General features: G+C 43.6%; 1 protein-coding gene across 3 annotated transcripts in view; it reads left to right on the top strand.

Moving 5' to 3' along the window:
- The first annotated feature begins 1822 nt into the window (after positions 1-1822).
- Positions 1823-13184, top strand: part of LOC126253014 (hornerin) — a 295500-nt gene continuing 284138 nt past the window's right edge. For all 3 annotated transcript variants that reach the window (XM_049954067.1, XM_049954070.1, XM_049954071.1), the window contains exon 1: positions 1823-2049. The gene's annotated coding sequence lies outside the window, so the exon portion shown is untranslated. The remainder of the gene's footprint in view (positions 2050-13184) is intronic.

The following is a 13184-nucleotide window of genomic DNA, read 5'->3' on the forward strand; positions in this document are numbered from 1 at the left end:
GCCCTTTTCAGTAATTCGTTTGTAGTCCTCGCCAATTGTTTCGTTGTTATTGACTTTCATGACGGATTCGTGAATTTCTAGCGTTATTCGTGGCCAGATTTCCTCAAGATATACTAACATTCCTGAATATAACTGGACACTTAATAATTATAATTGTTATCATTATGTCATAGAATGCGAAGTACCGTCTGAAATGCATGCACCTGTCAGTAGTTTGCACATACTCAGGTACGAGGGCCATTTGGTAACTAACGGCCGATAGGTCGCGAAAAGAAACGAGAGTGAAAATCCGATAAAACTTTGTGCAGATGTATTGGGCAGTGTGTCTAGTATGCCTGTCGATCGCGTGACGTTGGGCTCTTTAGTAATGAGCACATAAAGATGCCTAGACCAAAAGTATCACCTGCGAAGTATGAGTGCCCGCAGTGAGGTTGAGCCTGATTCCATGCAACCCCAAATAACGTACCTGTCATGCAGTTCCTTCTTCATGACACTTTTCAAGCGCACACTGCAGAGGGAGGCAAAGAGGACGCTGTTACAACGTTTTCAAATGGTTCAAACGGCTCTGAGCACTATGGGACTCAACATCTGTGGTCATCAGTCCCCTAGAACTTAGAACTACTTAAACCTAACTAACCTAAGGACATCACACAACACCCAGTCATCACGAGGCAGGGAAAATCTCTGACCCCGCCGGGAATCGAACCCGGGCGCGGGAAGCGAGAACGCTACCGCACGACCACGAGCTGCGGACCTCTGAGCACTATGGGACTCAACTTCTGAGGTCATCAGTCCCCTAGAACTTAGAACTACTTAAACCTAAATAACCTAAGGACATCACACACATCCATGCCCGAGGCAGGATTCGAATCTGCGACCGTAGCGGTCGCACGGTTCCAGACTGTAGCGCCTAGAACCGCTCGGCCACTCCGGCCGGCACAACGTTTTCGATGGGAAATATCTGATTACCCAACTTACAGCCCGGACTTGGCTCCTTTGACGTTCATGTCTCCTCGTATGAACTGCTGACTGTGAAGACAACATTTTGACACAGATAATGAACTGTAAACCGGCATAGAGAAGTGGCGGAAAGCACTGTCGGCTACCTATTATGAAGAGGGTGTTGGAAAGTTGCTACAGCGTTACGACAGATGTCTACGTCAGGGTTCTGAGAATGTAGAGAAGTAGCAGGAAGGTGTATCGAACTGTTTCAAATAAAACATTTTTGATTTTCCCTGTGGTTTCCATTTGCTGACCAATCGGACCTTACTTTCCGAACAGTCCTCTGAAAAGGACAGATGATTGACATCACTTTTGGATCGTGACAGTGAATACTCAGTATAGCTTTACTGCGGTTAGTACCGACCTTCCTGAAACATCGACAAGAACATATAGTTGCCTGGTGTCGATCTGCAGCCGCTTACGGGGATTTGAAATTCAGTGCAACACGAACACGGAAAAGATAGAAAGGCACTACTGCGTTAGAGCTGACTTGCCAGTAATTAAAGCTGTGGCGTAATTGAATACTGACAGACCAAAGCGGAGTGGCGAGGAAATGAAGAAAAGCAGGCCGCGTCGAGCCTCGTCGTGGCATCAAAAGAATCACGCGCCCTCGGCGGGAGCAGGTACTCGCCTTGAAATGGAGCGGGAATGTGTGTCAGCCAGCCAGGTAGCAGGCGCTCCTGCCAAAGGCAGCGCCCGTTTGATCCGCGCGCGTCCACGTCCACTCGCCCCCCCCCCCCCCCCCCCCGCCACAAGCTCGGCGGTCGACCCCCCACCCCAGCAGCTCCGCGGCCTACCGCAGCGGCCAGGAACGCATCCTCACCACTTATCTCGCAGGACCCCGAACTCGACGCGTCTCGACCATGTAGTGGCCACAGCGCTACAGTGTTTGTGTGCTTTTGTGAACTTCACAGACTGGCGATCACGTCGTCTCCCTTTTCCATTCCGCCGTCCGAGAATCAGTTCACGGAGGAGGTGTCTCGTAGTTACTTGAACTGTGTCTCAGAACAGCTAGCGGCCGCTGGACGTTGTGGTTTCCTGGCGAGTGTAAGTCCCCGCGTACAGTGCACTGTTTGTGTTGTGTTTGTGTGTGTGTGGTTCACTGCTAGGTATACTTAGGGCAGCGCTGCTAGTGCGTGGGCGGCGGCCCGCCCTACCTCACCAGTGTTTTCTTTGGAGCGGCCACTATCGCTGATCGTAAAGCGACAAAGTGCCCCACCAGAGGAAGCGGCCAATTAGGACAGCTGTTCGCTCCAATTTATGTGCCTCCTACGCACGCGTGCCGCGCAGAAAGCTGCTCTGTCGCTCCCGCTTTGTCACGCGAGCTCTTCAAGTTGCAAATTACATTAATAGCCACTACTGTTGACGGCCAATTACTGGTTTGGATCGTCTGTAACGTTAATCATTTATGACAAGAACAGCTGAACATGACCATGTTTCTCTCTCCCCTCTTACTGTTAGTTCGCAGATGCTACTAATTCATCTTGAAATGTAAAAGACACAAACACATGTTCCACTTTGTCCAAGTATGTAATTATTTTGTTAACGGTTTTCTATTACTCGTGCTTACCATTTATGCACATTATGTCACATACTAACGCACGATATGCTGCATTTGTTCAGAAACCAAAATTAATTAACTATCTGAATGTAAATGTGTGTCTTTATGTTTATCTGCCTAGGATATTTATATGACGTGAACGTGAAATAATAACAAAAGTACACGTTTATGTTTAGCTGCCATAATATTTATGTAGGTGAACGTGAAATAAACAGTTATAGAAGACGTGAATCATGGACTACAGCATTCAGAAGAAATGGTGCAAACTCAGTTTCAGACGAAGAGTAAACGGTTATCGATCGAGTGTGGCATGATGTGAAAACATGATTCACTGCAATTTACTGCGGTGATGCGTTCTGATCCAGTATATTTCCAATCGTCAATTATAAAAATACGTCATAATAAAGCAAAGAACTAGTCTGTTCCACCAAAAATGTGGTACTGTAACAATATGACACAGAAATTCTTTCTTAAACATTGAGCTCTAGTAATTCCCAGCTATAATTCATGTTAGTTACACTGTTTAATTTGCTGCTAAACATTCATCAGAAACCTCTCATTACTCTTCATAACTAAAAAAATTAAGATATCCGTTTAATATTTTCGGTCACGGAAAAGGGTGAAATCGAACGCGAAGTGTCTATACCACATGTAACATACTCGTAAGCATCTTTCTGAAAGTATCGTATTCAATAATTTTTCGCTGAACTGAGTACAAGTAGTTATCCATTCTAGATGCTCGTATTCTCCGAGAAAAATGGCGAGTTCACGGTTTTGCGAGTTTCCGTTTTCATCGCAACTTCGGGTTACACTAAGGTTTATACAACTCCTTTGATACTACAGAGTTCCTTTAGAGTAGAGAGGTCCAATCTTTTAGCTAATCTGGGCCACATTGCATGAAGAGTATTTTAGAGGCGATATACAATATTCTGAACACCAACAATAATCGATGAGCAAAAGTATAGGGGGACGGGGAGGGGGGCTTGGGGGTGAGTGTACCAGTGAGAGAATATGGCGGGAGTTTCAGATGTAAAATATTCAGTTTATCATAACTTTAGAGAAATGGAATTTTGTGGACCTTTTTTTTACTTCTTTTACCGATAATGTGATAGATGTTCACTTGTCGGACGTTTACATTTGGTTTGAGCCGCGGGTTGGACACTGCTTTTGAGCTTGTCGCGATGTTCATGCCAACATTTAATCACAGCTGCAGTGCTTCACATCAAACTGAGTGAATTACGAATAGTGTTTGCTGTTGTTTTCATCGCCGTCATTGGTATGTGATGTGATGCTTCTTGAATTACGAAATTTCGCCAAAATGTCTCGTTGTTTTGCACTAACTTTACGTCTTACTATGCCCAAGACATGAAAATTCTCTTATTATGAATACCATCGCATAAACGATTACCCGTTCTCTTGGTTTTACAACTGGAGCTCTCCCAGAAAGTATCTTTCCATGAACTGGTTACACCGGGTACTAGTTCGTCGAAGAGAAGTTTATGGTTGTTCCACAAATCCATACACCTATGCAAGATTTTATGGAGGGTTCTCTGATACCACAGTCAATGCATAGTCGGTTGAAAGAAAGCAAATGGGATTGTTGTATCTTTACACTTGTAAACCCCCGTAGGAGGTTCGAGTCCTCCCTCGGGCATGGGTGTGCGTGTCGTCCTTAGCGCAAGTTAGTTTAAGTTATATTAAGAGGTGTGTAAGCTTAGGGACCGATGACCTCAGCAGTTTGGTCCCATAAGACCTTACCACAAACTTACAAACTACGCTTGTAAGCTTCGTTGACAAATGATGTCATATACTTGTACATCCTTCGTAAAAGACATCATGAACTTGGTAACAATAAAAATGTAATGGCACTTTGTTTCCCACACTATGAATTTGGCCTTTAACTTCAAGTACACTTTGCAAACCACGGTAAAGTGCATCATTAGGATCCTTCGCATCGTTTCCCGTCGCGCTTTGACCTACGAAGTCTCCTTCGGATAGGTTAACGAAATACTATATGGCTCCACAGTTGCCAGTATGTATATCTTTGTTATAGAATATGTACTATAGATGTACAGTCGTGGACAAAACGAGTGAGACCCATCGCCTTTTCGTTATGCTGATCCGCACAGCTTTGAAGTCTGCTACACAGCATAACAGGCACGTCGCCGAAGTGCTACCAACATACTATGCACAGACTTGGAATTGAAAAACTATCCGAACTTTGTCAGACTGTTTTCAGTCATGTTTAAGGCTATATTAACGCTGAATAGTGTGTTAAACACAACACATAAATATAAAATATAAATGAAAGAAGAAACGCTAACTAGTGAACTGTACTAATAAAAATGAATTCCAGCTTATCGAGATAACATAACTGTTCTAGTAAGACAAAGTACCCCACATCGTTACGAATTAGCAAAATATTACGCGCATTCGGCCACGAAACAGTCTGTGTCATCGTTCAGACCAGTCACACTGGATTGCCGTTGCTGACATACCATGAAAGTGTACAAATTTAGCAGTGCTTGAAGATTCATAACGAAATTCTGTTAATGGTGAAAAGGGTTTCAGCGGGCGCGGTGGTCGAGCGGTTCTAGGCGCTTCAGTCACGAACAGCGCGGCTTCTTCAGTCAGAGGTTGGAATCCTACCTCGGGCATGGATGTGTGTGAGACCCTTAGCTTAGGTAGGTTTAAGTAGTTCTAGGTCTAGGGGACTGATGACCTAAGCAGTTTAGTCGCATAGTTCTTAGAGCTATTTTTCGACCTTTCGCGTTAATTTTCTTTACATAAACGGCTATATCTTTAGATTGCGTTGACATAGAAGCTCACTTTTTTACACCACCAAGAGACCGTAAATCGCAGGAAGTGCGACACATTTCCGCTTATTAGGTCTACCTGTACTCGAGGTAAACGGGTTTCAAGGGTTGGGTAGACAGATAGACGGTCAAGAAAGTGAGACTAGTAGGGTTCCATTTTTACCGATTTAGGTGACGAAATCCTAACAACGAATGAATAACTCACCCTACTCTTTATTCGAAATGATATAGTTGCAGTTGATACATCAGCATGTTAATCGTATACGCTTTCGATCCAAATAACGTTTACAAAATGCAAATAAAATCCATTTGCCTATACCCGTGGTAATTCAGATCTCAGTATTAATGCAACCGCGTTTTAGAAGTGAGAGCATTCCCATTGCTAGCTAGCTTAAGAAACACTTCGGCTAATGAACGTTTTCTGGCTGTGGTGAGTCTAATGGAGAATTCGAAACATTGTAGAATATGTTTGGCAGCTATGTCGCCGTTTATTTCCTTGGGTGGTGCAGAATTATCCTACTAAATTTACTCGATAAACAGTATTTTGTTATTTCGATAAACATCAAGAATGATCGTCACATAAGCGGTGACATAAATGTAGAAAAACCATTGTTTTGAGTCCAGAAAGCTCTATGAAACAGAAACTTCAGATCATTTTGCCATTTTCATTGCGAAATTGCCGGCTTATTCATGTCTGGGGTAATAATAGAGGGCTGTTTGCCTGGGTTGTCTGCTAGTGTAGTGAAAGGTGTTAGCTACTGCAAGGGAGGTCTGGTTTGTTTTCGGTCCTAATCTCGATGGAGGCCGATAGACTATCAGTAAAGCCATTTTAAGAAATTCTCGCGCCCCCAATACGTTTTACTGCTACCTTTATTCTGAACCAGCGTCTTGTGTGGATGTCAGTAGTATGAAACTCTTGTAGAATTTCATACTTGTTACTGCCTACTTTTTCCGCTTCTGTCAATAACTGAATTGACTTAAGTGTGACAACGACTGACTTTTAACAGAATTTCGTTATGAATCTTCACGCTTTGCTAAATTTGCACACTTTCATGGTATTCAACAACGGTAATTCATTGCGACTGGTCTGAACGATGACACAGATCGTTTTGTGGCCGAATGCGTGTAATATTTTGCTAATTCGTAACGATGTGGGGTACTTTGTCTTAGTAAAACAGTTGTGTTATCTCGATAAGCTGAAATTCATTTTTATTAGTACAGTTCATACTAATTAGAGTTTTGTCTTTCATTTATATTTCCGTTTTAACACACTAATCAGCGTTAATATAGTCTTATATATGATTAAAAACAGTCTGACAAAGTTCGGATTTTTTTCAATTTCACGCCTGTGCATAGTATGTTGGTAGCACTTCGTCGCCTTGCCTGTTATGCTGTGTAGCAGACTTAGCTGTGTGGATCAGCATAACGCAAAGGCGAGGGGTCTCGCTCGTTTTGTCCACGACTGTACGTAGCACAATCGTCAGCAGCCTATCGTGAGCGGTGAGCCTTTATAATTGTTATCATCTCCGAAATACTCCTTCACTTTCAAGATCGACCGGCTTAAAACCTGACAGTACGTCTTCGGATTCATTCGATCTTCATCTTTAACGCTCATGATCGAGGATCACAAAAATGGAGCACTACTACCGAACCTGCTGGCGTAGCTTAGCCATGGTCTCGTAGAAAGGCAGGATACAGTTTAGCAGTCTGTCAATATCCACATCACAAAACACGAGATTCGGGAAGAGGGATTCAACGCCATCATCTTGCTATACAGACTTGTGGTTCTTGCGGTATACTGAAATTATATCAAGCTAAAAGCGGTTCCTTCGAAAAACTTACGGTGCATTACTTCTTCAGTGCAGCTAGTGAGCAGACAAGAATTCCGTAATTAATAAAAGATAGAGGAAGGATCCAATATTCCCGCTACCTGAATTCCACGATTTGCTCTTCAGTTTAAACAACACCTACATCTATTTGAGCAGATGCGTATTCTGCACTTCGGGGAAATACCTATGGAAGTTTTCATTCTCGTCTTAGCTGTTTCAGTGAATTGTGAGCAATTTAAGAAGAGCTCAGACAGACTCTTAGATTCAGTTAAATAACGTCAGTTCTGGTTCCATATAAAAAAACTGACAAGAAAGCCAACTGAAGACAAGTGTTCACTCAGAACAAGATGGTAGAACGACATAATGGTGTAATAAACATATCGCACTCAATGTCAGTAGTTTAGAAATATCTTTTCAACAAATGTACTTAGTAAAAGTTGTTTATAACATACTTTCTTTTCTTTCAGCACTTTTTCGTCATACTTTTGTTAGTTTGAGTGTTGAGATAATAATTTATCTGTTTTAAAATTTTGTAATAAAATGTAATACAACTCTTTAGCTCAAAATCGTAATACTCCAGCAACATGGCTTACTGACCTGTTGCGGTGAGTGGCCAAGAGGAAATCACAAGCCTGTTGATACTTGTGCAGTTCGGGTACTGGCAGTAACGGAAGTTGTGGGTAAGTTGTCGACTTCGGACGTTGAGCACGTAAGAGTTGCGGGATTCATGTGAAATGGGGCTAGTGCACGGTCTCTAATGACAACGCAGTCCACTTTATAACTCAGGTTACAGAGCAGCGAACCGTTGACATCGAAGTCATTTTATAGGTGAAATTTGGGAAGAGGGGCGACAAGCCATGGGATTTTTCTGAGGTAAGGCTAAATCATTTTCCGGTGAACACCTTATGAAAAGCTACGGCTCATTCCTTCCTCTAATGACAACGCAGTCGACCCAATCAGACATGAGATGAGCTAATAGAACTGAAGCTGTGATCGTGTGTCGAGAGTCGTGCCTGGCTAGCTCAATTGGCAACTACATTCCCAACGAAAGGCACACTCCTGGGTTCGATTCAAGTTCCGGCACACAGCTTTAATCTACTCCGAAGTTTCGTACCTCAGATTTATTTCACCAAGTCTGAATTGCCCATTTTGTCAGCATACATAAGTCGTTTCTACTTTATATCACTTCACAGCATTACACTTAGGCATTCAATCGATGTTGCGAAGTCAACGGCATAGCATTCCGAAGCAGTCATTCATTTTTCCTCTAACTCATGCCAAATATTTTCCACTAGCGAGCCGCCCCAGCTTCGCACAGGTAGGTCTACCATCAAGACTCGACCAGTTTCTAGGCATTTTTATTCATAAACAAAACTAAATCAAAATTAATAAGTAGGCACCCAAATTACAATCCAAACTCAGTAAACGAGTTTTTCCTATGCCAGAAGTCAGATATAAAGAATACGCATCGAAAAAAGCAAAGCAATGTCTTTTTTAATACACAAAGCGAAGTCAATAAATCCGTATATCCTTGCCAAGTCAATTCAGCGTTAGTTTGTAAGAATACGGCACTTATTTCTGTCACTAACGTAAACTTTCAAAAATACTTCTGCCACCGAGCTAAAAAAGAAAAGTTACACTGCCACCTATAGGTGCTTTGTTGTACTACGAAACTAGTGCCATCTGTTGGTTTTTCGTGTACTACTCCGTGATGATCGTATCACTGAGGTTAACATCCGAACTACTAAGCTGAGAAGACTCGTGGAACTTTAAATTAGATAGCTTTTTCTTCTTGATCCGATTTTAGTGACATACAGCCTATAAGAACATGTTGCCCCAAGATGAGCTCAAGATACCCATAAAAATCCCATGAAAATTTGACTAGTTGTTTTGAACATTAGCGCGTTTAGACAAAGGTTAAAAAATAGTCTTAATTTTATTTATTTTTTTACACTATGCATCACCTGAAGCAAGTTTTTGGCAAATATTTTCACTGCACCGACACAATAGTTTTACAGTTCTATTATTTGTATGGATTTAGTCGTAAGCTGTCGTTTGTTACCCGAAGTTGTTTTTTTTTGCGTTGTTCTAAATTTTCGTCCAGTTGATTTAACAACATTCTAAAGGCAAGATCGCACTAATGTCTCTTTATTTAAAATAACCGGTTAAGACAAACTTTGCTGTCATCTTCACCTTAAAAAATATTTTCGTTATGAAACGCGTTTATTTTAAGTTGGACCTCAGACAAATTTGGACCTCACGTATAAACACGTTTCACAACAACAAAATTTTTTTAAGACCTGAAGATGACAGGAAAGTCTGTTCTGTCTTCTCAAAATGAGAAAATTCAGTCGTACATTTGAGTAGAAGCTGTGCGAGACCCCTCCTCCCCCGCCTCCCCCCCCCCCCCCCCCCCCCCCCCAACACCATCACAAGCTTTTCGCGTATTGGACCGTACTACTCACACAAATAAGCGACATTGTTCGTGTAGTAACGGCTGTTTTTCTGTCGGAAAACACCAGCCAAGTCTACGACACTCTTGTCACGTGAGAAATCGGGAAACTCACGTGCCCGTATCATTTGGTTCGCAGTAACAGAAGGGCACAGACCGAGACCGTGCGCCGGCGGGAAAGTTCCGCCGCGCTGCCCCGCGCCGGGGTGCCTCTGAATCAGTGGCCTGGCAGCAGCTGCGGCCCGGGCTATTTGCGTCCACTTGACTAAGAGTGGCTGCGGCTCGAGCTGTCCGCCGCACAGTAGCGGTCGTCTGCCTCGCAAACCGGAATTCCATTTCGCGACTTTCATTTGCACCTGTTTCCAACTGAGTCATCAAATATTTCTCATATTTCAGAACAGCCAAGAGGTCCTCATACATAATTATTTACTTACTACCGGCTTCAATCTTCTTATAACCTACCGATATCATCAAATTAGTTACCGTCTGAAGATGATCAGAAGAGCGAAATTCATAGCTATTAATTGTTTACCAGCAGTTCCTGGTGATTTTGAAACACATAGTCACGCGTATCGTATACTGAGGTGACACTAGTCACTGGATAGTGATATGCATACATACAGTAAGAAGAAAAGGAAAGACGGAAAACTAGGTTTAACGCCCAGTCAACATTGAGGTCGTGAGAGACAGAGAACAAGCTCAGATATTGTCAAGGATGGGGAAGAAAATTGGCCGTGTCCTTTCAAAGGAAACGTCCCGCCTTGAGCGATTCAGAAAAATCTGGATGGCCGGACGCGGGTTTGAACTGTCGTCCTCCAAAATGCGGGTCTAGTGTGCTAGCCACTGCGCCACCTCGCTCGGTCATGTGTACTTACGGTGGTAATATCGCCTACGGAAGGTATAAAAGAGCAGTGCATTGGCGGAAATGATACATGCGGAGAGGTTTCCAACGTGATTCTGGCCGCACGATGGGAATTAACAGACAGACTTTGAACGCGGAATGGTAACGGAGATAGACGCATGAGACATTACATTTCGGAAATCGTTAGGGAATGCAGTATTCCGAGATCCACAGCGTCAAGAGTGCCTCAAGAATAACACATTTCACGCATCACCTCTCACCACTGAGAAGGCAATGGCCGACGGTCTTCACTTAACTATCGAGAGCAGCGGCGTTTGCGTATAGGTGATGGTGCTAACAGACAAGCTATACTGCGTGAAATAACCGCAGAAATCAATGTGGGACGTACGATAAAAGCGTCCGTTAGGACAGTGCGGCGGAATTTGTCGTTACAGCAGACGACCGACGCTGTGGTAACAGCACGACATAGTCTGCAGCGCTTCTTATGGGCTAGTGACCATATCGGTTGGACGCTAGACGATTGGAAAACCGCTACCTGGTCAGATGAGTCCTGATTTCACTTGGTAAGAGTTTATGGTAGGGTTAGAGTGTGGGTCAGACTCCACGGATCCATGGGCCCAAGTCGTCAACAACGCGCTGTTCAAGCCGTGGTGGCTCCACAATGGTGTGAGCTGTGTTTACATTGATCATTGACTGGAAATATGTTCGGCTACTTTGAGACCATTTGCAGCCATTCATGCACTTCATGTTACCAAACCGCGATGGAATTCTTATGGATGACAACGCACCATGTCACCAGGTCACAATTGTTCCGACTGGTTTGAACAACATTCTGGGCAATACGAGCGAATGATCGTCCAATACGAATCCCATCGAACATTTATGGGACATAATTGAGAGGTCATTTCGAGCACAGAATCCTGCATCGGAATCACTTTCGCAATGATGAACGGCTATATAGACAGCACGGCTCAGTATTTCTGCAGGGGGCTTCCAACGACTAATTGAGTCTGTGCCACACCGAGTTACTGCCCTATGCCGGGCAAAAGAATGCCCAACGCCTTATTAGGAGGTATGTTATGACCCCTGTCATCTCATTGTATGTACTAGTCAAATGCGCGTTGAATACTGAGGATGCATACACAGCTGAAATAGACGGAATGAGGTAATTAATATGGTAAGCAGCAGTGGTCTGTGCAGGTGCAAACTACGGTGGTGGAAGACTTAAGCCGAACTGGTTTTGTCAAGGAGGTACACTAATGATCGCCATTTGACTGTACCCGAGAGGTACAGTATTCTCGGGTAGGCGACACAGTGGGCGGTCGTCACCAGGCCGGGGAAGTAGCGTTCCACCCGTGAGCTCATGGAATGAGTGCGTGTATCACGTTCTGTACGGCTACATGCACAAACATTACAACTGTCACGAAGTTCATTATTTGAAGTTTCACCCATATAAATTGCAGGTGGTCCAGGAGTTGAGAGGCAAGACAGACATACCTGCAATAACAACGATCAACCATCGTCTCTCTAACAATTGCTGATATCCGATGAAGCAAACTTATTCGTGACTGGATATGTCAATACGCATAACTTCCGGTAGTGCTCTCAGAAAAATTTACAACGTTTGCATTAAGTACCCCAGGCGACTTCAAAAGTTGTCGCATAGTGTAAAGTTTGAACATGGTAGATTATCCGTCTCGCACTATGACGCAGGACGTGTCGCAACAGCGAATGTCAGCCGCTACTGCGAAATGCTGCAGAATTTTCTTACTCTGGAATTGCAGGGAAGAGCGTTGCTAATAACATATGGTTTCGACAAACTGGTCCAACGATTCACACCGAGTGCCAAAGTAAGGTTATACTCTAACAAATACCTGTGTTATGCCGCCGGCATTCCCAAAATTTAACAGCTTTGTATTCCTTCACCTCTGGTTGCAAATGATCTTCACCAGTCATTTGCAGAGAGTTGATGAACTTAATACTCTCATTCGCTGTCAAATAAGCACCATTCCGCACGTTATATTGTGGCGTGTTTGGAAGCCTTTCGCTGACGCATTCAGCAGCGCATCAAGACAAATGGAGGACTTCTGTAACGAGTTACACACTTCAAAAAACGTTTTGCAACACCTAGTTTTCCCAGAACTCGTGACGACATACGTTGACTGTGGATATTGTATCACAGACACAGTCCCTTTGACTGTTGAGAGACGATACTAAACCCGCTCAAAGATGTAAGCAACCATGTACGAGTAGCGCCTATTAGATGGAGGGAGTCCGACAGCCAATCAGTTCTAGTCATTCCCCCAGGAAGGAGGTACACGGCTCGTGTTGTCTGTAGTTCAACCATGCCTAGACCGTTAAAACAGCGGATCGATCGCGTCCGCAATATTACTGTGTGCCAGGAAGGGCTCTCAACAAGGTAAGTGTCCAGGCGTCTCGAAGTGAACCAAAGCGATGTTGTTCGGATATGGAGGAGATACAGAGAGACAGGAACTGTCGAAACATGCCTCGGCCGCCCAAGGGCTACTGCAGTGGATGACCTCTACCAAATGGTTCAAATGGCTCTAAGCACTATGGGGCTTAATATCTGAAGTCATCAGTCCCTTAGACTTAGAACTACTTAAACCTAAGTAACATAAGGACATCATAAACATCCATGCCC

Source organism: Schistocerca nitens, chromosome 4, assembly GCF_023898315.1.
Source record: "Schistocerca nitens isolate TAMUIC-IGC-003100 chromosome 4, iqSchNite1.1, whole genome shotgun sequence".
Taxonomy (NCBI): Eukaryota; Metazoa; Arthropoda; class Insecta; order Orthoptera; family Acrididae; genus Schistocerca; species Schistocerca nitens.